Here is a 16896-nt window from a genome sequence, read left to right as displayed (position 1 = left end):
TCATTGTAAATGCAGGAGGTGGGGGAGAGGGTGGTTGTAATGTAGGTTTCATCGAGGTCTGCCCTGCAGCTTGTGGTATAGGTGAGGAAATAACATTCTTAGAAAGCGGGGGCCCTCCCCCACGTCTCGCAGCCATCTCTTAGGTTTCGATTTCCTCTTTCACCCAGCAGAATCAAAGTTCAGGAAAGAGGGGAAAAAAGGAAGAAAAGGAAGAAAAAATAACAATTCTCCCAAAGTTCTTAACCTTCAATAGGAAGAAAAGGGAACAGGCTTTCAAATACACAAAATCCGATACTGGATAAAGTCAGTTACAAATTGTATCTCTTGCTTTGTAGCAAAATATAACAATTTTCAAACGCAGTCACTTCACACAGGAGAGAAATATTCCAGCGCCATTTTTACTCCATTTCAAACTTGAAACTTGAAGAAGATAATGAACTGAGTTAAATTTGAAATCCAATTTGAAAATACAGATCTTCCTGCTTTGCTCTGCCTGCTTTCCAAAGGAACAAAATACTCACAGTCCCCTCTAAGCAGCAGGTGCAGTTGTCGCATCTTGTTCCACTCCTTTTGGAGCAAAGACGTCCTGAGAGCGGAAAAAGGCTGGGCTCCGAAGGAGCTCACCCTGTCATCCCCCAAACTACTTGGGAGAATCGCAGGGGAGCTCTACCTCTACCCAGTCCAGCTCGCCTCTCCCTCTTCTCCCGAGGGAGAAGCTCCAACGCCGCGGAGCAGCTGATTTTCGCTGCCTCCGGGCGTTTTGACACTTCCCAGGATCGGGCGGCTTCAGAACGCCGCCATTCGGCGCAGCAGCGCTACCGGCTTTTGCTGATGACTTGGTTGTGACAGTATCCCAACCGTTACAGTCGGTTATAGACTTGATGGAAATTATAACTCAGTATGGTAAGGTTTCTGGGTTTAAGGTGAATAGTGATAAGACTAAGATATTATCCAAGAATTTATCTATGAGTGAAAGGGATATGTTATCTAAATTAACAGGTTTTGAAATAGTGAAGAAGGTTAAATATCTAGGAGTATATATTGCAGCCTCAAATGTAAAATTGTATAAGAATAATTATGAAACATTATGGTTGAAGGTACAAAGGGACTTAAATAATTGGAAAAAATTACAATTATCATTACTGGGAAGAATTGCAGTTGTTAAAATGAATGTTCTACCAAAGTTTCTCTTTCTGTTTCAGATGATACCTATATTGAAAAAGGATGCCAACCTTGATCAATGGCAGAAGGGTATTAACAAATTTATCTGGGCGGGGAAAAACCAAGAGTTAAATTCAAGATTTTACAAGATGCCAGGGAAAGAGGGGGACTCAAGGCGCCGAATTTGAAATTGTACTATGATGCGGTTGCCTTGACCTGGGTTAGTGATTGGCTTAATCTAACTAACAAGAGAATACTTCATCTTGAGGGATGGGATTTGGTATATGGATGGCATGCATACTTGCTTTATGATAAGAAGGTAGACAGAGCTTTTAAATCCCATATTCTTAGAAGTGCTTTATTGCGTGTCTGGAAAAAGTATTATTATAAGTTAAATTATAAAATACCGATTTGGGGAATTCCTGGACACGCGATAGAGGGCGTATCTATGGGAGTGAGTATGGATATGGTTTCTTATAAGGAACTACTTAGATTGCAAGGGAATGATTGGCAACTTAAACCAGTAGAGGAGTTAAGACAAGAAAACATAAGTTACTCTTGGTTTCAATATACCCAATTGAAAGCTAGGTGGAAGTCAGATCAAAAGGTTGGCATCACAACTACAGATCAAAATTTAGTAAAGCAAATTAGAGATTCAAATTGTCAACTGTCACAACCAAGTCATCAGCAAAGCGTTCTCTGTGGGCGCGCCAGACCTTTGGAACCGCTTACCGGTTGAGCTCTGGATGGCCCCCGACCTTCGCTCCTTCCGGCGCGATCTCAAAACATTCTTTTTCGAACAAGCTGGCCTGGTCTGACGGGATGGGGTTGGGTTTTTAAAACTAGTTTTAACTTTAATATGTATTGATTTTATTATGTATATTATGATTTTATTATTGTATATTATGAATAATTTTTATTTAGAATATGATTATTGTAACTATAATCCTGTATTTAGCTCTGGGAAGTGGGGGGGAAGTGGGTGGGTTTGGGGTGGGGGGGATTTGGGGATATATTGTAAAATTTTGTTTTTGTAAAACTCTTTAATAAAAAATAAATAAAGTTTAATTATTTTATTTGTGTTTGATCAGATCCCAAAAGAGAAGGCATTTGCCCCATGTTTTAAAAGCAATAAGATCTGAATTTATTTCTGAATAAAGTGGCCTTGAACACATTTTGTTCCTTTTCATTAGAAATGTTACCCAGTTCAAGGGGAATTCTTTCTTTTCTGTCAGTCTTTTATTTTAAAACCACTACGTTTCTCAAGAGTTTAAATTTAGCTTTAGATGAAATGGCATTATTTAGAGCAGATTTCTTAATTTATGACACTGTGACATTTGTGATGCAAAAGGTCAATTACATTTGAACTGATAGCATATTATGGCACTGTAAGGTTAAGAACAGCTGCCTTATTGGTGGAGTGGTGAATCTGCTTGACTGAAATAATACAGCTTTTTTTTTAAATGCATTGTATACCTTGATTATAATAATTGTAGCTATTATGATGGTGATTAGAACTTCAATAATTCCCATTTTAAGGGCTGAATATATAATAATGTTATTGAAAAAAACTCTGAGCAAATGCAAGGTAGTTAAGCAATATGATGGGGGAGGATGAATTAACTTGACAGCAAGAAAAGGAAGAAGGAAACATATTATGGTGTTGGGTGACAAGAGGAAGGAGAGGGCAAAGTGAAAGGATAACTTATGAGAACACATGATGTGGATGCCTGGGTGAGGAGACAAAACTCTTCTTTTGTGCTTTTCATATTCCGGATGGCACGAAGTCAAAACATTGGATCGTTTGAGCCCATTAATATTGATGCTGACATGCAGTGTTTTTCAGTATTTGTGCCAAAGCTTTTCAAAGCTTATCTGGAAATTCTGGAGTTCTAACACTAGACTTTCAGTTTTCACAGGATGTGTTCTGCCTCTGAGCTGTCACTCTTCTGGTCCTCTATATCAGACATGTCAAACTTGCAACATCACGTGATGTCGCACAATGTTTTGCCATTGCCGGCGATAGGGTGGGCGTGGCTTCTGCGTGACGCATCTGGCCCGCCGGCCGGCAGTTTGACACCCCTGCTCTATATCTATAAATTCCCATAATTCATATCTGGTGGGAGAATTGTATTTAGTGATAGTGGATCAGATTAACATATACTATAATGCAGACATGTCAAACACAAGGCCCAGGGGCCGGATCCGGCCCGCAAAGTGGTTTCATGTGGCCCGCAAAGCCATCCTGGAAACAGTGAGGGAACGGCCCCCACTGCCTTGGCCCTGGCCCAGAGACCCTCCTTCTGCCAGAGACCCTCAGATCTGTCCCACTTCTGCCCAGGCCCCCATAGGCACCCTTGATGTGAATGATGTAGAGCTGGCCACGCCCACTCAGTAGGCCATACGAACTCTAGCCACGCTCACCCAGTAGGCCACACCCATCCTGGCCATACCCACCCGGCCCCCTGAGGGCAACCGCAATGCTGATGTGGCCCTCAATGAAATTGAGTTTGACACCCCTGCTATAATGGAAGAGTTCAAGTACTATAATGTATGGACAACATGAAAACTATTGAGAAGATTGGATTCTTCACCAGCACAGAGCTGCATCCATAACTGATATCAATAGAAATTCTGTGTATAAAGCCTCCTTCAGACCAAACAGAAATTTAATTATACAAACTGAGAAATGTCAATTTTCTAAAACTAAATTCAAGGATGTGTATCTCTCCTTTTCATTTTTTAATCTTGGCAATCAGTTCTAAGTTTGCTTCTCAGTGGACTTTTTTTCCCCAGTCCAACATCCGTTGTACACCTCAGTTCCTTATAACTACAGGTTCAATAAATGCTTTTATCTTTGAACACCAAGCTCAGCATAAGGCAGCAGCTTTAAAGAAGTCTGCAGAGATTTGGTGAAGGCTGTGTGTGCACATACATCAGTTTTTCCATTTGGAAGAGCGAGATGATAGCATGCTCTCGGCTATTTTCCCTTCTAAAATAAACTGGGCAGAAGTAACAAGAATGAAAATTAAGCAACAAGAACAAAGGTGTTACCACAAATTTCCTGTAGAGTTATTGGCATTTGTGGCCATTTTTTGTTGTTGTTCTGGATATGTCTGAATATGTGGCCAGAAAAGAAAGGAATTAGTTTTTCTCTTTATGGCTTAGTTCAGGCAACAGTCTAAACTCTAACTAACAAAGAGAAATAAATCAGATGAAAATTTAATATGAAGGCCTGATTCTGAAAAGCTTGTTAAAATGGTGCTTTCCTGATCCAGAAGGAGTCCTGAACATCTTTCTATTCAAGTTGCAAAGTAATATCCATGGCTGCAGACCCTCCTCAAAAGGTTATGCATGTGTGTTGACAAAGAATTGTTAAGCAGCTGGAAACATGAATTTCTACATTTGCAAACAACGAAATATTTCAATATTTGAACCATGTAATTTTGCTTGCTATTTTATATCATTTAATGTTGGACAAACCAATGTATTATATGTACTGTATGCTCTCTGATGAAGTTTCACATTCTCCCATTTAGGTGGGGAAAAACGGGCAAAGGCCAAAGTCAAGGAGAGCTTCTTCCTGAGCAAAGATTTTGCAGTCAAAGGCTCTGTTATTAGTAATAGGAACAGATGTTTCCAAAATATTGCAAAACAGGTAGACCTTCATTTGTATTGTGAGAAGAATCCAGAGAAAGAAATATTTGGGGAAATATTAAAAAGGCAGAATATATTTCCCCAAAAGATCTTAAAGGCAGAAACCAACCCCCCGCCAGTCTCTCTGCTCCAAACAGAAACCAGGTCTGCAGAAATGAGGAAGTGATAATCTTGTCAGAAAGACTGGAGCAAGGAAGCTTGGATTAGAAAGACAAAGATCCTTAGAATCAATAATCCCTCACACTAAAAATCCAACAGTTATCAGCCACAGCCCCAGGGAAGCAGGATATGACCTTTGGGACATAATAGGATTAACCCACCACCATCAGAATACCAGAAAGGCACACTCAGACTCAGTTCAAAGTTTATGCCACAGGAACAACTCCAAAGAAAAGCTCAAGAAGGTATAAAAACCCACCACTCCCTACTACATGTGGTCACCTTTCCCAGAGCCACACTTCTGTCTGCCTCTACTCTTCAATAAACTACAACAATTTGGCACCCAGGATAGGACTCCAAGCTAACCTGACCAATGGACTGGGACTGGTAAGCCCCATCTTGCTGGCAGCAGACCTCTTGTGTCTGTGGATGGGTTTCCCTGGCCCTGCCCAGGTGGAGTGAGGGTAGTAAAGGGAGTTTTGAGTTTGAGCTCAAGGGCTGCTTTGGAAAGAAGGTGAGTACCTCTAAATTTTAATTTTAAAGCCCAGGGGAGCGACAGAAATGTGTGTATGTCTGTGTGTGTGAATGAGAAGACCCTTTTCCCAATCACAGTTGGATTTTGCTCCCACTGGACTTTCCTAACTGCAGAAAGGATCTGTTCAAGTGGCAGACCCTGGAAAGCATGGTGGTTCGTCCAGAGCACAGGACCTTTTGGTAGGGAAAAGGGACAGGCTGTGTGAAAATGAAATGGGAAAATGAATGAGAGAATCGGATTTGGGCAACCAGCTGGTAAGGCCCTGTAAGCAAATCCCGGGTCTGGGAAGGAGTTGCTCACCGTCGCTGCTTGGAAGAAGCAGGTTAGAGCCTCCCAGACTCCTCAAAGTCCAAAACAGTAAAAGTAGAGGTGTGAACAGAGGTAAAGTTGTGAAAAGCCAGTGGAAGGAGTTGCCCATACCTGCTGACTGGGAACATCAGGTCCTCCCAGACGCCTTTTTGGTCTGCAAACTGAAAGGCAATGTTCCTGGTAAAGGAGGGGCCCTTACTCTGTTGGGAACCAGAGTCCTCCGGGACATTCTTTTTCTTTAGTCTGAAAAATGTCAGGCGGTGTGGTAGAGATTTTGCCACGAGGGAGACCTGGCTAGAACCCATTGAACCCATATCTGAAGGGAAACATGGGAAGCTGTAGCTCGAAGGTTGTACCCAGATCCCCTCTAAGTGATTTGTTGGTGGCATGGGACGAGAGGCAGGTGCCCATCCTAGCTGGTATAAAGAAAAAACGATAAAGGGAAATTTGTGAATAATGGGCTTTGCTCAGGGCTTTGCTGGGAAACCAATGTGGCTAAATAAAGGTACTTAGAAGGAAAAGGAAGTTAAACTATAGGGATAGTGATTCTTTCTCTCTCTCTCTTTCTATGCAACCATGTGATATGTTTAAGATTAGTGCCTTCCCTAATTTGAGTTAACTGAGATGTATGGTGGGAATGACCAGGATATGTAAAACTAAGAGTTCTGTTTCCTTTTCTGTTCTCTTTTCCTTGTCTTTGTGTGTGTATGTGTGTCAAAGTCCTTGTGTGTGAGGTAAATGTAACTGTTAAAGGTAAAGGTAATGGTTCTCCCGCACATGCGTGCTAGTCATTTCCGACTCTAGGGGCCGGTGCTCATCTCCGTTTCAAAGCCGAAGAGCCAGCGCTTGTCCGAGGACGTCTCCGTGGTCATGTGGCCGGCATGACTTGACGCCAAAGACGCATGGAATGCTGTTACCTTCCAACCGTAGTGGTCCCTATTTTTCTACTTGCATTTTTTACGTGCTTTCGAACTGCTAGGTTGGCAGAGGCTGGGATGAGTAACAGGTGCTCATTCTGTTACGCGGCACTCGGGATTCGACCCACCAAACTGCCGACCTTCTGATTGACAAGCTCAGCGTTCTAACCCACTGAGCCACCGCGTCCCTATTATGTAGCTGTTGGGTTACTCTAATCCAAAGAGAAAAGAATTTTAAAATTCTCCTAGAAATTCTGCTTAAAATAAGCTAACAAAGGAAAATACTCCCACCTTGTTTGTTTGGCCAGCAAACAGGGTGAAGAGAAATGTGTTCTTTTCTCTCTGTCTCTGTCTCTGTACTTTTAAGAACAGCCCAAAGTTATCAGGAGGGAATGTTTTAAGTTCGTCTTCTGGAAAAGTTTCACTCTTGCATTTACTATATGTGTTTAAGCGGGTTTTATCTATCTATTTAACATCTGCAATGTTAACCTTAATGCCTTTTCAAACTCTGCCTGCAAGCTATTCCCCCCCCCATATCACTTCTCCATTTCTTATCTTCTGTTCTCCATGCCTTTGTCTGCCTCTCCTGAGAGAGTCCACCCAGAAAGGGGGAATCAGATTTGGGCAACCAGCTGCTAGTCATTTCTGACTCTAGGGGCTGGTGCTCATCTCCGTTTCAAAGCCGAAGAGCCAGCGTTTGTCCGAGGACATCTCATGTCTTTCAGTCCTGCACAGATGACCCCTGCAACCCTTGGAAGCAGACCACACTGACCCAGACGCTGCCTCCATTCATTTGAGCCATGGAATTGGGTTTGAATCAAGCCATCCACTAGAAAGTCACTATGCAACCAGAGCTGAACAGATCTTCCCAGTGCTACATCACCCAGAGGCCTGTGAAAGCTGCAGAGAAAGGAAGGAGTCCTGGAACCATTGGTCCCCATGTGAAGCTTCAGAAGACTACAGAGAAAGACTTTGGGGGGGGAAGGGTAGAAACTCATTATAAGGTTTTCTTTCTTGCCCCATTTGCTTTGTAATTAAGCAGTTGAATGGATTCACGGAGGGATAGCATTTGGGAATAGTTGCCACAGCAAGTACTGAATGTCTTGGGCTGCTGTCTGGTGGGAGGGAAAATTTGTCAAGGATGCTTGTATTGCCTGCTTTGTAGAAGTAGCTGCATGCACACACACACACACACGCACACACACACACACACACACACACACACACACACAGACCATTCAGAATCACATTGAGTCTATCCCTACCTTCAGTAAATCTCTTTAGGCTGGTTCTTGCTCTGTGGCATTAAAGCTTTGCATGCACAACTTCCTGCAAATTCCAAGGGGGAGGGAATCTGGCCTCCTCAGGCAATTTGCAATTCATATGCCCTCACTGAGGAGGGAGCAGAAAAGACATCTCCACACCTAAGCCCTGAATATCTTGCACTGGTGGACTCAGATTGCCCACCATGTGCAATTTAAGAAAATTTAATAGCCTGGCTTGCATACTGGCTAACCTCAATTGGACATTACAAACCTGGATGCACTGAACTAAGAGCTAAGGCAGGTTCAGTAAGCAACCTTTGAAAATGTGCAGCCAGTGGTTACGTACTGAGGAAAAAAATATGGATGTGAAGAATTCTGGGAGGCATGTACAGACCTGACTGGAAGCTCAAAGTGACATTCAACATATGAAAATAATGGGCATAGAATATTGGCCACTATAAATTTCTTTTCCATCTAACAGAACTTTTGACTTGACTTTTAGACCTTAATGGGTTGGAAGGTCCTCTTTTGGGAGCCACTGCAGGGATCTTTTTCTGCTGCCTCTATTAGTATCTTCCCTTTTTTTGCATTAACAGTTTAAAAACTTGTTTATCAAGTTTCCCTGACCAGATCAAATTTTAATCTTGTGCCAGTACAAGTGTGTCATCCACACTGTTATGACACAAAGGGGGGGGGGGGGTTGTGAGAAGAATCCAGAGAAAGAAATATTTGGGGAAACATTAAAAAGGCAGAATATATTTCCCCAAAAGATCTTAAAGGTAGAAACCGCCAGTCTCTCTGCTCCAAACAAAAACCAGGTCTGCAGAAATGAGGATGTGATAATCTTGTCAGAAAGACTGGATCAAGGAAGCTTGGATTAGAAAGACAAAGATCCTTAGAATCAATAATCCCTCACACTAAAAATCCAACAATTATCAGCCACAGCCCCAGGGAAGCAGGATATGACCTTTGGGACATAATAGGATTAACCCACCACCATCAGAATATCAGAAAGGCACACTCAGACTCAGTTCAAAGTTTATGCCACAGGAACAACTCCAAACAAAAGCTCAAGAAGTATAAAAACCCACCATTCCCTACTACATGTGGCCCCCTTTCCCAGAGCCACACTTCTGTCTGGCTCTGCTCTTCAATAAACTAAAGGAGTCTCTATTTTGTTTATTCCCAGCTTGGACTGGACCCTGATGAAGATTTTTTTTCCCTCAACAGTGTCTTTAAATAAGTAGTAGTCCACCTTGAGTCTAAAAGCAAAAGGATCAAAAGCACACAGGACACCTTTCTTTAATAAATTCATTAATATATGAAGGTTAAAGTATAGTTTTCAAAATTTTGTAACCTAACTTCTTTTTCCATGCAATAAATATGACTAAAGAGACTGTAGGTGAATCTTGCTTTCTTGATTATGAGCTGCTTTTAGGGGCTGGACAGACTTAAAGCGGAACACCAGTAGGAGAAGAGGTTTGACAGCTTGTTAATACCAAGAATCCATCTCTCAGAAAAGCAGCTGAAAGGTAGATAAGCTTTACTTTCCACAACTTCTGTTTGAGAGTGTTGCATATGTATATTATGTATTTACAACCGAATTAACTTGAGTTTCACGGTGAATCTATGTGAATAATGGCCTACACAGAATGACAGAATCCAAACATTTTTATTAAAATACACTGGTACAATCCTCATTATGTTCCGCAACATCCCTGCATTCCAAGTTTTAAACCACAAAAAGCAGCCAATTAAGGGTGGCTCCAGTGGTTTTGGAACGTGACCAACAAGTTTTATGTCATTAATAGATTCAGAGAAAAGGTACCAGTTGTGTTAAAATGTTTTTTTCTTAATGATAAAGGCAGTAATGGAATCTCAACAAAGCATCTCAAAGGAATCTGAACCTGCTGACAGTCAAGTCAAATTTGTACATTTAGTATTGGGTTAAGTAGATTTGGCACTCACCCATTTTCCGCTTTCTTTGTTCTAAAAAGCCCTCAACAACCTTGATAGCCTTTTTTGCTGATTTACTGTATTATTTACTAGCTGACATTTTCTTGGCTTTAAGTGAAAATTTGACGCTCAAATCCCACATGTGCAATGATATTGTAAAACAAACATCCATGTGTCAGCATGCAGACCAATAGTCTGGGGTCTAAGGAACAGAGTAAGGCACACCTTGATAGAATCTTTCATCTACCTCCAGCCATCTGCAAATAATCTGATACCTAATTTTAAAGGCATCAGGTTGGTTCAGCCTATAGTTGGAGATAAAACAAAGGTTTTATAGGCTTACTAAAGAGTAGATAAGGATTTTATACTCCAAATTATTTATTTTGGAAAGTAAAAATAAATCATGTCTAATATTTTGATGGGCTAATTGTAAACCATGACTACTGTAGGAGCAAAGTAGGAACACTCATATTTCACAATTTTGAAAAGTTGTGTAGCTATTTCATTGTTCTTTTTATTACCATTACTACTGACATGGATTTACACTTAAATTTTGGTGTATGACTGCACTTTATAGTAAAGGTTGCTGTTGCTGTTGACTTAAAATATTTATGGTCTGTTTTCCCATTTGTTTTATATAAAGAATGTTAGTGATTTTTAATAGGAAAACAGTTGGGGAAAAAGCAGGTGAAGCATGAGAAACATAGAAAGTCTTTCCAAACAAAGGGGAAAAACACTTCCCATATCATATGTCTAAAAACAAACCTTTGCATTTTTTTCATCTTTGTATTTTTAAACCTCAGTAAATATATCGAAGAGTTACGGAATTGTCTTCAGTGACTCAGTTGGCTTAGGTTAAATCTGTTAGACTTCATTCTGAAGATAATGAAGATAAAGATTCACCTTATGCCAATATAAGAAAAAAAAACAGACAGGAAGTAAGGCAATGAATGAAAAGCTCAGAATGTTTATTTTGATTCTACTGCTGCCACTCATTTTATCAGAAACAAGGAAAGTGTCACAGGGAATTTAAGGAGTTCTCCTGATCCCACCAGACAAACCCTAACATGTGAAGACTTTTCCTTTTCTTTGTCTCTTAAAGAAGCTTCTTCCTTCCTTCATGCAAGGATAATCATGTGAGATATAGTTCAGGCAGATGCCGTTACACACAAGGGGCAGGGTGACAAAGAAGGGCAAAGGAGTGAGATAGTGGGATGGTGATCTTGAGCAGTTTTCAATACTCTTCTGTATTGGCCTTGCATTTATCCTTGTACTATCTTAAGATTTTGAAAGCTGTCTCTACACTAATTTAAGAAAACCAGAATACCATTTAAGCGTTTAGATTGGGACACTTTAGCAGTAGTTGGCTAAGTCCCATTTATAGGCTATTGTAGCCATCTATTAAACAATTCCTATTTACTGTATAGGGACGCGGTGGCTCAGTGGGGTAGGACACTGAGCTTGTTGATCAGAAGGTCGGCAGTTTGGCGGGTCGAATCCCAAGTGCCGCGTAGAAGAGTGAGAGCCTGTTACTCATCTCAGCTTCTGCCAACCTAGCAGTTCGAAAGCACGTAAAAATGAAAATACAAAAATAGGGACCACTATAGTGGGAAGGTAACAGCGTTCCATGGGCCTTTGGCATCTAGTCATGCCGGCCATATGACCACGGAGATGTCCTCGGACAAGCGCTGGCTCTTCGGCTTTGAAACAGAGATGAGCACCGGCCCCTAGAGTCGGAAATGACTAGCACGCATGTGTGGGGGAACCTTTACCTTTACCTATTTACTGTATCTTCCTATACCAAGAGTCATTCTTCTTGCCCAGACTACACTTAAACATATAAGGTCTACTTTTAGCTATCTCTGCCAGACAGAGACCTTTTTCCTTCCTTCCTTCCTTCCTTCCTTCCTTCCTTCCTTCCTTCCTTCCTTCCTTCCTTCCTTCCTTCCTTCCTTTTTTTCTTTCTTTCCATTTATCTCCTCTCCTCTGAAGCAATATTTAGGATGAACCATAAGCCTGCATGTTTCTAGATAATTTAGCTTAAATTTGCTTTGTCCTGGGCATCTGTATTACAGATTGTGACTTAAACAATTTGCTTTGATTGTCCCTCAGTGCATATTGTTTCTTGTCTATACTTTTGAGTAACTATCCATTCCACTCCAAGCCTCCACCTATATCTAACAAATGTGCACCATATTGAAAGCTCAGCACAAGCCCAGGCAAAGAGTTCTATGCACATTCAGAAATCTTAAGTCCAGGTTGTTTAAATCACAATCAATATGATTCCTTACATCATCCAATGTAGATAATAGCATTATTTCTACTTTATAAGCTTTTATTGGTAACTTTAAAAAAAAAACAACACTTTTTTTCTGAGCCATCTATACAGTTTAATGTACCATGTATAAAGTAAAGGTATTGAAAACAAAATTAAACAAATTATATTAAATGACCAGTTACAAAACCTTTGGAAAATTGTCCCTGATATTCCCTACATTTGTGAACAACAGTCTATTTTAAAATATTTAAAAGCAGAAAATAAGTGTACTTTAGTTATATAGACATAATTTTATATATAAACTCCCACAAAAGAGTTTCTTGTCCTGTGCCTTTCAATATTTTTGCCTTGCAGATCTCATTGGACCTTTAGCCACATCTCAACACCTGTTTTAACAATATCAGTATCTCTGAGTTTCAGAGGGATTTAAGGGTGTTTATAAATCGCCTCAATGCACAGAAACATGTTAATGTAGTCAAAAGTATCTTTTTAAAATGTTCAGTTATATTCTTGGAAAAAGTTACTTAGTACAGAAAGTTGGATGATATTGTTTAAACTAGAGTTGAAACAAATTTATTTCCTGAAGTTCCATTCAGAATCCTCCTTTATGAAAGTAGATAGCTAATGTTCAGCACCAAATGTTCAGCAAATGCCGGCCATCTGTACCTGACAGCTGATTATATTTGATTTCAATATTTAATGTACAATGGCATTTTAAAATTGACAAATAAGAGATTTAGACTGCAGTTCTACATCTGTGGAACTAGAGCAGACTTGTCAAACACAAGGCCCGGGGGCCAGATCAGGCCCGTGAAGTGGTTTTATGCGGCCTGTGAAGCCATCCTGGAAACAGTGAGGGAACGGCCCCTGCTGCCTTGGTCCTGGCCCAGAGACCCTCCTCCTGCCAGAGACCCTCAGATCTGTCCCACTCCTGCCCAGGCCCCCATAGGCACCCTTGATGCGAACGATCTAGAGCTGGCCACGCCCACCCAGTAGGCCATACACACTCTAGCCATGCCCACCCAGTAGGCCATGCCCACCATGGCCATACCCACCCGGCCCCCTGAGGGCAACCACAATGCTGATGCAGCCCTCAGTGAAATTGAGTTTGACACCCCTGAACTAGAGAGAGAATCCACTCTCTGAAACTGAAGAGAGACCTCCAGCCTTAATGTATCATCATTCTCCCTATAACCCCAAAACCTCTGAGGCTGTTTTGGTCCAATGTTAGAATTTATATTAAAAGGGGGTAAATCAAAATTCATAGATACACTGAATCTAATATTGTCACAGTCTGAACCCAGCAAGGTAATTTACTAGGGCTGCCTTCAGCATGGCTGAAACCCCAAAGGACTTTCTTTCATTGACTGGCAGATAACTTAGATCAGGGGTGTCAAACTGCCAGCCCACGGGCCGGTTGCATCATGCAGAGGCTGCCTCCACCCCAGTTCCAGCAATATTGGAAAAAATCATGATATGTTGCAACGCGTCACGTGATGTAGTGAGTTTGATACCAGTGCCTTAGATGCTCAAAGTTACACTGTACAGTCACATTGCTGTACTCACATTAGAGAGCACGGGGAGAGAGCATGGGGGGAGGCTCAGCTAATCTCAATGTACACATGTTGTACTTTGACAATAAAGGTTTATTATTATTATTATTAAAACACTGGGTTGTGATTGATATAATACTGTAACTCAGGGGTGTCAAACTCAATTTCATTGAGGGCCGCATCAGCATTGTGGTTGCCCTCGAGGGACTGGGTGGGTATGGCCAGGGTGGGCGTGGCCTACTGCATAGGCGTGGCCAGCTCTACATCATTCGCCTCAAGGGTTCCTATGGGGGCCTGGGCAGGAGTGGGACAGATCTGAGGGTCTCTGGCAGAAGGAGGGTCTCTGGGCCAGGGCCAAGGCAGTGGGGGCCGTTCCCTCACTGTTTCCAGGATGGCTTCGTGGGCCACATGAAACCACTTTGCGGGCTGCATCCGGCCCCCGGGCCTTGTGTTTGACATGTCTGCTGTAACTGATGCACCACGTAGTGGCTGATACACTTAAGGGTTGCTGTTTATCGGTCACTTTAGTCCACTTTGGTTTGCAACTCTTCTTAATCTTATGTTCATCGATATGAACATAAAACAAACTTCCATCAGCAAAAAAATAGCTAAAATTAAAATATTGGGTTAATCACTTTGTGTTATTTGTTACCTTTCATTCATCAGCTCAAGCAATATACATAGGTATTGCCTCCTCCCATTTATACTACTACTATCCTGTGAATTAGGTTGTGCTGAGAACTTGAACTGAGTCCATCAGAGGGAAGCCAAGACATAAACTATGACATGTACAGCCTTTCCGTTATTTTAGTTAGACCAGTTCCCAGCCTTTTTCATTTCTGTTAAGCTTTGTTTTGCTTTGAGTCCAGGACAACTTTGGAAACATAAAGTAACGACAACAACAACAAAAAAGGTTTCAGGTTTCCTTGACACTAAATTTCTCATGCCTTTAGCCCATCTGGGACTAAACTGAGGCTTCCGGTTCAAAGCATGCAGTCTTTTTAGATCTTCCCTTTTTTTTCCTTTTCAGAAATTAACCTTGGAATTTATATCTCTCCCACTCTGCTAAACGGGGCTCTGCTAAATGAAAAGAAATCATAAAATACAATTAGCCGAGGCATTCTAATCCAGCTGCTCCATGTCACAGTCATGTCATGTTATCTATCCCTTGTTCTTGGCCAATATATATATATATATATATATATATATATTGTTAGCAAGCTAAAAAAAAAGCTCACCTTGTTTTAATTTTCCAGTGTGCCAGAGAAACATAAAGGAACTTGCCTTGCTCACATGAGTGTAAATCAGATTAGCTGACAAAGCTCTGTTACGAGGTATGCAACACATTGGCCAGATAGTCTGTATATCTATTGTTTCTCCTGTCACCAAATGCACACTATTATGTAGCATAACTTTTATTGTGTCTAGACTGGGCTAACATTCTTCCATCAGTGCTAGTCACTTTTTGCCTGATTTTGTTTCATATAAACATTTATCAGGACATTGTTGTGATTCAGGGTCAGCCTGTGGGTTCGGCAGTTGGGTCGGATGACTCAGAGGAGGAGGGGGGTGTTGAAGAGCTTGCTGAGGGGGTTGGAGAGCTTGCTGATGAGAGCCCTCAACCAGGCCCCTCCCACCTGGTCACAACGCAGACCCAGCTGTGTGAGCCTGACAGCGTGGATGAAGATGACCCATAGCTGGCCCTGTTCAAGGACGCCCGACGCAGGAGGCAGTCAATCAGGAGTAAACAGAGGAAGGCAATGGGACACCTCGGAAGGAGGCAGAGAGAAGCCACGCCCTGAACTGTATAAAAGGGGAATGCGTGGGAGGGCTGGTTTGCTGAAGGCAACCGCTTGAATAGCTCCTGTTTCATGGTTGGTGTCTTGTTTTGCTCTGTTTTATGTTAATAAATTTGGCAGGCTTAGTTCCAGACTCTTGCCGTTTGTAAAGGGGTTGTCCTTGCCTTTTCTGCAGGGCCGGTAGCAGGCTGGTACAGAACAGACATGTGGCATTTCACATCCTCTGTCCTTATACAAAAGAAGAAAAGGCCAATGTGGAAAAAAATTAAGATTTGGATAAATCACTTTCACTCAAATTTTTGAATTACACTTGCAAAACTGAATAGCGGTAGTTAAGTCTTTTACCTGTCATTATTTTAATTTCATCTTGAAATACAAGTGTATCTGCTGTTGTTTCTTCTTCTTTAAAAGAAAAGTAGATATAAGAAATACTGCATGATAGTAAACTCACCACACTATTTTTTCACTTGCTGTTTCATCCGAGGTCTTTGTCTAAAGATGATATGATATGCTCCATTATTGGGAAATAATACATCAGTTATTTCTTATACCCAAATTCGAAACCTTAAGATAATACAAGGATAAATCCAAGGCCAATACAAAAGAATATACTGGCCCATGGTACTGAAAACTGCTAAAGATCACATCCCACTACTTCACTCCTGTGCCCAAAATCTACTTCTGAATATAATCAAAATTAAGAGTACCCAAATCTGGTTTCAAAACATCTTAGATTTGGCTTTCATCCAAAATAGCCAGTATGACACAAGACTACCACAATTAAAGAAGCCACGTTTCTTTGTCATTCTGCTCCCTGTGTGTAATGGTATATGGGAATGATCTTCAGAGAGAAGAATCTCAGCCTGGACAACAGTTTAATAAAGAAAATTTGAGGCTGAAGGAAGATGGTGATGGTGGTGAAAGTCTTTCAGAAGGGATCCGCCCTAGTTTTTAGGAGACAGCGTCAAAGTGAGGAACAGGAGCAGTGATTTCAGACTTGCTTGATTCTGTTAATGTCACCTTACAATACAGATAATGCTAGTACTTCTGCTTGTACTTCTTGTCTGAACTAACTTGCAAGGCTGACATGCCTTGCTAAAATGGGGACAATCTGAAAACATGTGATGGTCCTCAAGCTGCACAGTATTTGTAAGAAAGAGAGCAGAATAAGTGAATATTTAGGAACAGAGTTTCTGAAAGTCATGCCTTAAAATAACATACGTTTGCTCATAAAAGTGAGGAGACTATATGTAATCTACTGACAAGCTAATCCAGGGCCAACTAATGTATAAACATTTCACCACATG

This window comes from Vipera ursinii, assembly GCF_947247035.1.
Source record: "Vipera ursinii genome assembly, chromosome: 7".
NCBI classification, from domain to species: Eukaryota; Metazoa; Chordata; class Lepidosauria; order Squamata; family Viperidae; genus Vipera; species Vipera ursinii.
The sequence above is the reverse complement of the archived record's forward strand: the minus strand, read 5'-3'. Positions refer to the sequence as shown.